The sequence below is a fragment of the Mirounga angustirostris genome, unplaced genomic scaffold, assembly GCF_029215605.1.
Source record: "Mirounga angustirostris isolate CCGP_5_RB_7025 unplaced genomic scaffold, mMirAng1.0.hap1 SCAF_5, whole genome shotgun sequence".
NCBI classification, from domain to species: Eukaryota; Metazoa; Chordata; class Mammalia; order Carnivora; family Phocidae; genus Mirounga; species Mirounga angustirostris.
In genome coordinates this window covers 151,979,531-151,989,217 of record NW_026991713.1, presented here as the reverse complement: position 1 = coordinate 151,989,217, position 9,687 = coordinate 151,979,531, and the positions used below count along the sequence as shown (strand labels likewise).

Here is a 9,687-nt window from a genome sequence, read left to right as displayed (position 1 = left end):
CAGGGGCAACTGGGTGGCTCAGTCAGTTGAGCGTCAGACTCTTGGTCTCAGCTTCAGGTCATGATCTCAGGGTCCTGGGATCAAGCCCCAAGTCAGGCTCTGTGCTCAGCGTGACAGAATCAGCTCGAGGTTCTCTCTCCCTCTGCCCCTCCCCACTCTGTAAAATAAATAAATAAATCTTTAAAAAAAAAAAGGAACTGTGGTGACGTCGAGTCGCCATGGCCAGCTACCCGTACGGGCAGGGCTGCCCAGGAGCTGGAGGACAAGCGCCCAGAGCCCCTCTGGGCAGCTACTACCCTGGACCCCCCAATGGTGGAGGGCAGTATGGCAGTGGAGTACCCCCCAGTGGTGGTTATGGAGGGGGTCCTGCCCCCGGAGGGCCTTGTGGACTGCCAGCTGGTGGGGGACCCTATGGACACCCCAACCCTGGGGGACTCCCCTCTGGAACTTCAGGAAGACTATATGGTGGACCGGCCCCAGGGAGCCCCTATGGTCAGCCGCCTCTGAATTCCTACAGTGCCCAGCATCCTGGGCCTTATGGACAGGGACCTCCTCCAGGTGGTGTTCCTCCCAATGTGGATCCTGAGGCTTACTCCTGGTTCCAGTCAGTGGATGCCGATCACAGTGGCTACATCTCCATCAAGGAGCTGAAGCAGGCTCTGGTCAACTCCAACTGGTCCTCTTTCAATGACGAGACATGCCTCATGATGATAAACATGTTTGACAAGACGCATCGACGTCTATGGTTTCTCAGCCCTGTGGAAGTTCATCCAGCAGTGGAAGAAACTCTTCCAGCAGTATGACTGGGACCGCTCCAGCTCCATCAGCTACACGGAGCTGCAGAAAGCTCTGTCCCAGATGGGCTACAAGCTGAGCCCCTAGTTCACCCAGCTCCTGGTCTTCCGCTATTGCCCACGCTCCACCAACCCCGCCATGCAGCTAGACGGCTTCATCCAGGTGTGCACCCAGCTGCAGGTGGTGACCGAGGCCTTCCGGGAGAGGGACACAGCCGTGCAGGGCAACATTCAACTCAGCTTCGAGGACTTCGTCACCATGACAGCTTCTCGGATGCTCTGAGCCTCTCTGGAGAGAACAGAGTGTACCAGGGACTTTCCTGGCTCTTGAGAGTGGGAGAAGCATGTGGGCCTCTCCTCTTTTCCTGCCCCTCCTAGAAAAAGATTCTCCCTTGCCTGATGCAGCGCTGTTTCCAAAGAGGGCCGGGAGTCTCCCCGTCACCAAATTGTGGGGACCTGGGCTGAAGCCACACAGGTAGTGGCCTGATCTAAGAGAGGCCTGGAAGCTGAATGTCCTTAGAGCCCTGAACATTTGAATGGCCCAGCCTTGCGTCAGGAGCAGGAGATGTCAGTCACTGCAGTGGAGTGAGTAGGGCTCCAGCCTCTAGCTGTCCCTTCTGCACCCTGACACCAGCGGTGAGTGTTCATCAGCCTCTTGCCATTAGCACCTGAGCCCCCTCACCCATACCATCCTGTCCAGTGAACCCAGTTTCCCCAAAGTGGAAGCTAACCAAGCATGAGAGAGGTTTGTCCGCGGGACCAAGTGGCTTGGGTTCCACCAGCCCCATGCCCCAAATCTGCACATGTTGACTTCTCACTGCCTGGGTGCCGTCCCTGCTCAGGGAGCTCGGACAGGCTGCTCTCTGGGCATCCTTGGTTAGGCTCCCCCTCTGCAGCTTGGAACCCTCCCTTGCCTGCCATTCTCTGCTTGGCTTTAATCCCCAGGGGACAGTTGCCACCTCCCACTGCCAATGCTCTTTTTTTATTTGCGTGTTTTTGTTTTTTTTTTCTTTCGGGGCCAAAAGTTCAGTGAAACTGTAAGCTTCAATCAAAGGACAAAACTCTGGGAAAAAAAAAGGAACTGTTACAAGAGACAAAGAAGGACATTACGTAATGATCAAAGGGGAAATCCATTAAGAAGATATGACAATGATTAATCTATATGTGCCTAAAGCAGAGCCCTATAATACATGAAATAACAACTACCAGAGTAAAGGACAAATAGTCCAACAATAATAGCTGGAGACTACAACACCCTCCTTTCAACAATCGGTAGAACTACTATATAAAAAATCAATAAGGAGAGAGACAACTTGAACACCATAAAGCAATTAGACCTAACAGACTTATATACAACATTCCACTCAAAAACACCATGGTGGGCGCCTGGGTGGCTCAGTTGGTTAAGTGACTGCCTTCGGCTCAGGTCATGATCCTGGAGTCCCTGGATCGAGTTCTGCATCGGGCTCCCTGCTTGGCGGGGAGTCTGCTTCTCCCTCTGACCCTCCCCCCTCTCATGCTCTCTCTCTCTCATTCTCTCTCTCAAATAAGTAAATAAAATCTTAAAAAAAAAAAAAAACCACCATGGTAACAGAATGAAGGGGGAGAAAAATCACATGAACATCCCAAATGAGGCAGAAAAAAACCATTTGGTAAAATCCAACACCCTTTCATGATCAAAATACCCCACAACCAGGACTGGAAAGGAACTACAGCAACATGATAAGGGGCATACAAGAAAAACCCTCTTTATATGCAGTAATGGAAGACTTAAAGCTTCCCCGTCTAAGATTGGGAACGAGACAAAAATGCCTACTTTTGCTAATCCTATTCAATACTATACTTGAATGTTTTACAATATAGGATTTATAATTATTCGGGTATGGTGAGTCTAACAGATCAGGAGATGACTGCCATTGAAAAGGTACTTTATAAGGGGTGCCTGGGTGGCTCAGTCGGTTAAGACTCCAACTCTCAGTTTTCGCTCAGGTCATGATGTCAGGGTCGTGAGATCAAGCCCCCTGTCAGGCTCCGCACTCAGCACAGAATGTGTTTAAGACTTTCTCTGCCTCTGCTTTCCCCTCCTCACCTCCCCCCAACCCTGCTCTCTCTCTCTCAAATAAATAAATAAATCTTTTTTTTTTTTTTTTAAATCCCATTGTCCTTTTTAGCAGACATGGAAAACCCAAAGCTAAAATTTATATGGTATTTTAAGGGACCCTGAAAAGCCAAAAGGATCTGGGGAAAGAACAAAGTTGGAAGACTCACACTTCATGATTTAAAACTTACTACGAAGCTACAATACCTGAACAGTTTGCCGCTGGCCTAAAGCGTAGACAATATAAGTGAATGGAATAGAGCTGAGATTTTGGAAATAAGCCCATACATCCATTGTTCATGGATTTTGACAAGAGTGCCAAGACTGTTCATTGGGGAAAAGAATGATCCCTTCAACAGATGGTCATGGAACAACTGGAGAGCCACATGCAAAAGACGGAAGTCAGACCTTGAGCTCACATTGTTTAGAAAAGTTAGCTCAGAATGGATCAACAACCTAAACATGAGAGTTGAAACTATAAAATACTTTGAAGAAAACCTAGAGGCAGGTCTTCACGATCTTGGATTTGGCAATGGTTTCTTCAATGTGGCACCAACAGCATAAGCAGCAGCAACCACAACAATAGATTGATGATAATAATAATGACTAATTTCCAGTTTATCAAAATTGAAAACATTTGTGCACCAAAGCACACTGTCAGGAGAGTACAAAGACAGCCCACAGGATAGGAGAAAATGTTTGCAAATCATACATTTGATAAGTCTCTGGTATCCAGAATATGCAAAAACACAAAACAAAACAAAACCCTAAAAATGTTTACAACTCAAGAACAAGAAAAACGAATAACTCCATTTTAAAATGGGCCGAGGTTCAAAAAGACATTTCTTCAAAGAAGATACTCACATGGGGCGCTTGGGTGGCTCAGTCGGTTCAGGTCTGCCTTCAGCTCAGGTCACCGTCCTGGGGTCCTGGGATCGAGCCCCCCATCGGGCTCCTTGCTCAGTGGGGTGTATGCATCTCCGTCTCCCTCTGTCCCTCCCTCCAGCTTGTACTCTCTCTCTCAAATAAATAAATAAATAAAACCTTTAAAAAAAAAAAAAGAATATCTCAAATGGCCAACAAGCAGATGACAAAAGGCTCAACATCATTAGTTACTGGGAAAATGCACATAAAACCATGATGAGATGCCACTTCACAGACACTAAGACGACTATAGAAAAAACAAAAAAGAAATAACAATTTTTGGTGAGGATGTGGAGAAACTGGAAGGCTTACACGATAGGAATGTAATAGTGTATTCTCTGTGGAAAATAGTCTGGCAGGTCCTCAAAAAGCTAAACAGACCAAAAAAAAACAAAAAACAAAAAACCAAACCTGCCATATGATCCAGCCCTTCCATGTCTAGGGGCGCCTGGGTGGCTCAGTCATTAAGCGTCTGCCTTCGGCTCAGGTCATGATCACAGGGTCCTGGGATCGAGCCCCGCATCGGGCTCCCTGCTCCGCGGGAGGCCTGCTTCTCCCTCTCCCACTCCCCCTGCTTGTGTTCCCTCTCTCACTGTGTCTCTCTCTGTCAAATAAATAAATAAAATCTTAAAAAAAAAAAAATAGTCTGGCAGGTCCTCAAAAAGGTAAACAGACCAAAAAAAACCAAAAACAAAAAACCAAACCTGCCATATGATCCAGCCCTTCCATGTCTAGGCATATACCTCAGAATGGAAAAGAAGTGTTTAAATATTAACTTGTACACAAATGCTCCCAGCCTCTTTATTCATAACAGTCCAAAAATAGAAACGACCTAAGTGTCCATCAACAGTTGACTGGATAAATAATGTCTAGTCTAGTCAAACAATAGACTAGTTGTCAGCCACAAAAGGCAGTGAGGTATTGATACCCACGGCATGGCGGATGAATCTTGAAAACATGCTAAGTGAAAGAACCCACGCATAAAAAGCCACATATTAGATGCATCTATTTATATAAAATATCCAGAACAAGCGAATCCATAGAGACTGAAAGTAGGTTAGTGGTTGGCAAGGCCAGGGGGTGGGGAAGCAGGGAGTGGGGAATGGCTGCTTAATGGGGATGGGGCTTCCCCTTGGGGTGATGTAAATTCTCTGAAATAGTGGTGGTGGCTGGCAACGTGGTCAAGGTGTTAAAAGCCACTGACCTGCATCCTTTAAAATGGTGATTTTTATGTCATGTGAATTTTACCTCAATCAGTTAAGAGATGAATAGAAATGAGACCCAACTTAGATGAGTGGGATATGAGGAGAGTTTTGCTAAGTGTTTCTGGGCAAGTTCTGGATCTCTGGGGGAGATTCTGGAAGTTGTTTTCTTCTCTGACCATTGTGGTACTTGAATGGGATCCTTGAAACAACTTGGGTCATCTCATCAACCCTTTAAAAAATGGTGTCCATCTATGGGGAGAATATGAGGGCATCAGTGGCATGCAGTTTGGCACTGTGCCCTGAATAAATGCTCCCCACCAAGTAGGCAGTTGGAGATTGCAGTTTTCAGCCTGTGCTCTTCCTGGGATATGGTTGAGTCTTCTCAAGGAAGAGATTTTTTTTTTAAAAAGTTGCCCGGAGGGGTCCTCTCACTAATTTGCTTAAGGCCACCATATATACACCAGCAGCAGCTAGAGCAATCCATAAAATATAAAGAAAGAGGGCCAGGGACCCAGGCACAAGTCAGGTTTTAAACCTGCTAAGAATCTGTACGTCTAGCTGTGTTTAACATTAATTTTTCCTACCAATAGGGAGAATTGATTTGCATAAAAAGTCTAATCAATCTCCCTAAACCAAAATCTTTTGACTCACGTATCTAAAATGTCCAGTGGTAGGGCGCCTGGCTGGCTCAGTCGGAGGACCACGAGACTCTTGATCTTAAAGTTGTGAGTTTGAACCCCACCTTGGCTGTAGAGATGACTAAAATAAAATAAGGGGCACCTGGGTGACTAGTCGGTTAAGCATCTGACTTCAGCTCCGGTCATGATCTCAGGGTCCTGGGATGAAGCCCTGCTTCCCTGCTTCAGGCTTCTCACTCAGTGGGGAGTCTGCTTGTCCCTCTGCCCCTTCCCCTGCTCGTACACTCTCTCTCAAATAAATAAATAAAATCTTAAAAACAATAAAAATAAAACAAAATAAAATAAAATGTCCAGTGGTAAATTTGGCTTCAATCATGGTCCAGGAGCTCAAGAGCCTCTATTACTTGGTTCTGCTTTTCTCTTTGTTGGTGACATTGTCAGGCTGGTTCTCAACTCACGGTCAGAGATGACACCCAGCACTTCCAGCTATATTATTCCTACTAAGCCCCAAAGAAAGTCTACATCCCTTGTCCAAAACTCCAGCTGATGTCTTGGGTTTGAATCTCATTGGCCCTGCCGAAGGCACATGTCCATTCCTGGGCCAATCGCTGAGGTGGGTGTGAGTAGAATCTAGTAGATCCAGGCTAGGCCTGGGTTTTATGCCCACTCCTACAGCCCCACTAAAAGGATTGGGGAGCAGGGAGTTAACAGTTCCCCAATGGAACTTTAGGGTGCTGTCCTTAGAAGAATGGACAATGGAAGCTGAGTGGAGACAACAGGTGTTTAGGGGATTTTTGTTTGTTTGTTTTTAGAGAGGGAGCGGGAAGGGTAGAGGGAGAGGGAGAGAGAGAACCTTAAGCAGTCTCCCTGCCCAGCACGGAGCCCCATCTCACAACCCCGAGATCGTGACCAGAACCGAAATCAAGAGTCGGTTGCTTAACCGACTGAGCCACCCAGTGCCACAAGAAGCAACAAATGCTTAAAGCACATGACAGACGAAGCTCTATGCAATCTGCCCTTTCATATTCCCTTTGTGCCTCTCTGTCTCTCTGACCCTGTCACTTGAGCCTGCTTTCAGTTTCTCAGATGTGCTCATTGTTTCACCTCAGGGCCCTTCCACATGCTGTTCCATGTTCCTGGAATGCTCTTCCACCACTGTGCCTGGCCGACACCTACTTATCCTTTAGCTCTCAGCTCAAACATCACTTCCCTGGGGGAGCTGTGGCCATTTCATCTATACAACTGTAATTCCCATAGCCCATGCTGTTCTTATAAGGTGACTTTGACACTCTGCCCATGAGATGTGTGGTCCGTGTTTCCTTGCCTTGAATCCAGGTGAGCTTGAGACTCCCATCAGAGTGCCACTGCGTGACTTTGGAAGGAGTGGCATTATGTGACTTTCATAAAAGGTGAAAAGCTTCTGCCTGGCTCTCTTGCGAGGCTCACTCTTGGAACCCAGCCACCATGCCGTACGGAAGCCCAAGTAGCCATGGCAGGGCCCCCACGGAGGGGAACTGGGATTCCTGGTCCGTATCCCTGGGTGACAGGCCAGCTGATAACCAGCACTGACTTGCCAGCCAGCCCTGTGATGAACCATCTTAAAAGTGGATCCTCCAGAATCTTGACAACATCAAGTGACAGAAGCCAGACATAAAAGGCCACATATTGTATGCTTCTATTTATACGAAACGCCCAGAATGTTAATATCTATAGGAACAGAAAGTAGAGTAGTGGTTGCCAGGGGCTGGGGAGAGGGAAGCATGGAGAGTGACTTTTAATGGGTACAGGATTTCCTTTTAAGGGAATGAAAATGTCCTGGAATTAGATCGTGAAGAGGATGACATAACCTTGTGGATCTACTCAAAACCACTGAGTTGTACCGTTTAAGATGGTGAATTTGATGGTATGAAAATTATATCTTTAAGAAAGTAAACCCACCAGTCCTAGTCAAGCTGCCCTGGCTGATGCCATGGGGAACACAGACTTCGCTGTCCGGGCCCATTTCTGCCCAAACGGCAGCTTTGTGGACAAAAATAAATGTTGCTGTTTTAAGCCACTAGGTTTGAGGATAGTTTTGTTACAGAAGAATAGATGCTGATGCTGATATGGAAGCTTCCCGCAGCCTCCTCCTCAGTGTAGGGCAGGGTCCCTGTTGTCTCTGTATTTATTATAGCTCCTATCTCAGTGTGTAATGAAATATTTGACTAATTCTGTCCTCCTCATTGACCAGTAAGCTCTGTGCAGTGTCTTTAGCAAGAACCAGCCCCCAAAGGTGTATGTACCCGCAGTGTTCGAGAACCACGTGGCTGATGTCGAAGTAGATGGAAAGCAGGTGGAGTCGGCTTTGTGGGACGCAGATGGGCAGGAAGATTAGGATCACCGGAGGGCCCCTCTCCTACTTGGACACTCACATTCTACTGATGTATTTCTCCATTGACAGCCTTGATAGTTCAGAAAAAAATCCTAGAATAATGGACTCCGGAAGTCAAGCATTTCTGTCCCGACACATGCCTCACCCCGCTTGGGAACAAGAAGAGTCCTCAGAATGACGAGCCCACAAGGCAGGAGCTAGCCAAGACGAAGCAGGGGCTGGTACAGACCTTTTCTGCCTTCCTTCGGCTTCATGCTTGAGGCACACGTAACTTGTCAGCATTCACACCCACTTCTGAGTGACAGTGAAGCTGAGCAGATAAGCAGGACCCTGCAGTGGTGTCATAGGTAGGAAAGTCAGAGCAGCAAGGGGCCAAGGATGTGTTTGTACTGAACGTCATCAAGAGCCAGGGCAGCCGCGGTGACCCACCCAGACATCACCTTGCCTGGCTGGGTTCAAGCCTGGCTCTGCCACCCATCCCCTATGTGACCTTGAGCCAAGTGCTTGACCCTTCTCTCCTTTGGGTTTAGCGTGTATATTCTCATAACGATGGGAGGTCGAAGAGGAAAGAGAAGTCTTACCTGCGACAAAAATTTGGAAAACTGGAGGAGATTTTGGGGGAGGGCATCAATATTATCCTACATTCTTTTCCAGCATGAAAAAGTCCTTATTGTATGGATCTATGAGTTCACTGAAGCAACCACGCATTATAGATTTGCCCAGTTCAAGTGGAATATCAAATAATCTGTCCACTTGCTGGGCAAATGAAATGGAAAACCTTGGAGGTGGCATCAGACTGTGAAGGCGCCGAGTCTCCGCCCAGCTGTCTGAACTTGGGCAGGTCACTTTGCCCCCCTGAGCCTTCCATTCCCCTTCTCACCCTTAAACCAGGATAACAATAGCAACTACCTCCTGGGAATAAGCTAAATGGTGCATGCAAAATGCTTCACACAGTACCTAGGATAGGGATGTGTGAAAAACAACAGCCACTCCTATTTTTTGGAATGTGCTCAGTGCAACGATATTACAAATCAAGACAGAAGCTATTTCTCCCTTAACAAATGCAGAAAGAATTTGAATTCCCTGGGATTCCGACCCATCCCTTTGAATCAATGGTCTGGATTTGGTTGCCATACTCTTAGGGGCCATGAATGGCCAATGTGGAGGCATGTCATATTTTCAAAAGTTGCCTTGACTTATCTGACGAGGAGATACTGTTTCTATAATGTAGTTGTCTCCAATTTGTAAAATTCCATCTACAGATCTTTTTTATTCCTAATCTTTACAACCTCTTGCTGCAGGTCCTAAGAAAAGGAATGCCTACTAGGAGGGAGGTGACTAAGTCTTGGTAAGACACTTGACTCATTTGAACTCAACTTTGTCCATCTGGGTTCCTCTAATAAAACATATTTCAGCAAGAGTTACCTCAAGAATTCCTTAATCCCTAATCCTTTTTGTAAACAAGGCATTGAATAAATGTATAGCTCATCCCTCTGAAAAAGACCTTTAGAAAGTGGCATTCTCATTTTACCCGGCAAATCCATTTTACTTCCTCCAAAGGGCTGACATTACTATCCACTGACTTCCCCAACTCCCCCTCCCCCGCACACAAAAAATTCCACATTAAAACCTCCCACGCATCAATGTTCCAATGTGA

At 46.6% G+C, this 9,687-nt stretch overlaps 1 pseudogene; it reads left to right on the top strand.

The window, feature by feature from the left end:
- Nucleotides 1-207: 207 nt before the first annotated feature.
- Nucleotides 208-1,077, top strand: LOC123842481 (peflin-like; annotated as a pseudogene).
- Nucleotides 1,078-9,687: the final 8,610 nt, after the last annotated feature.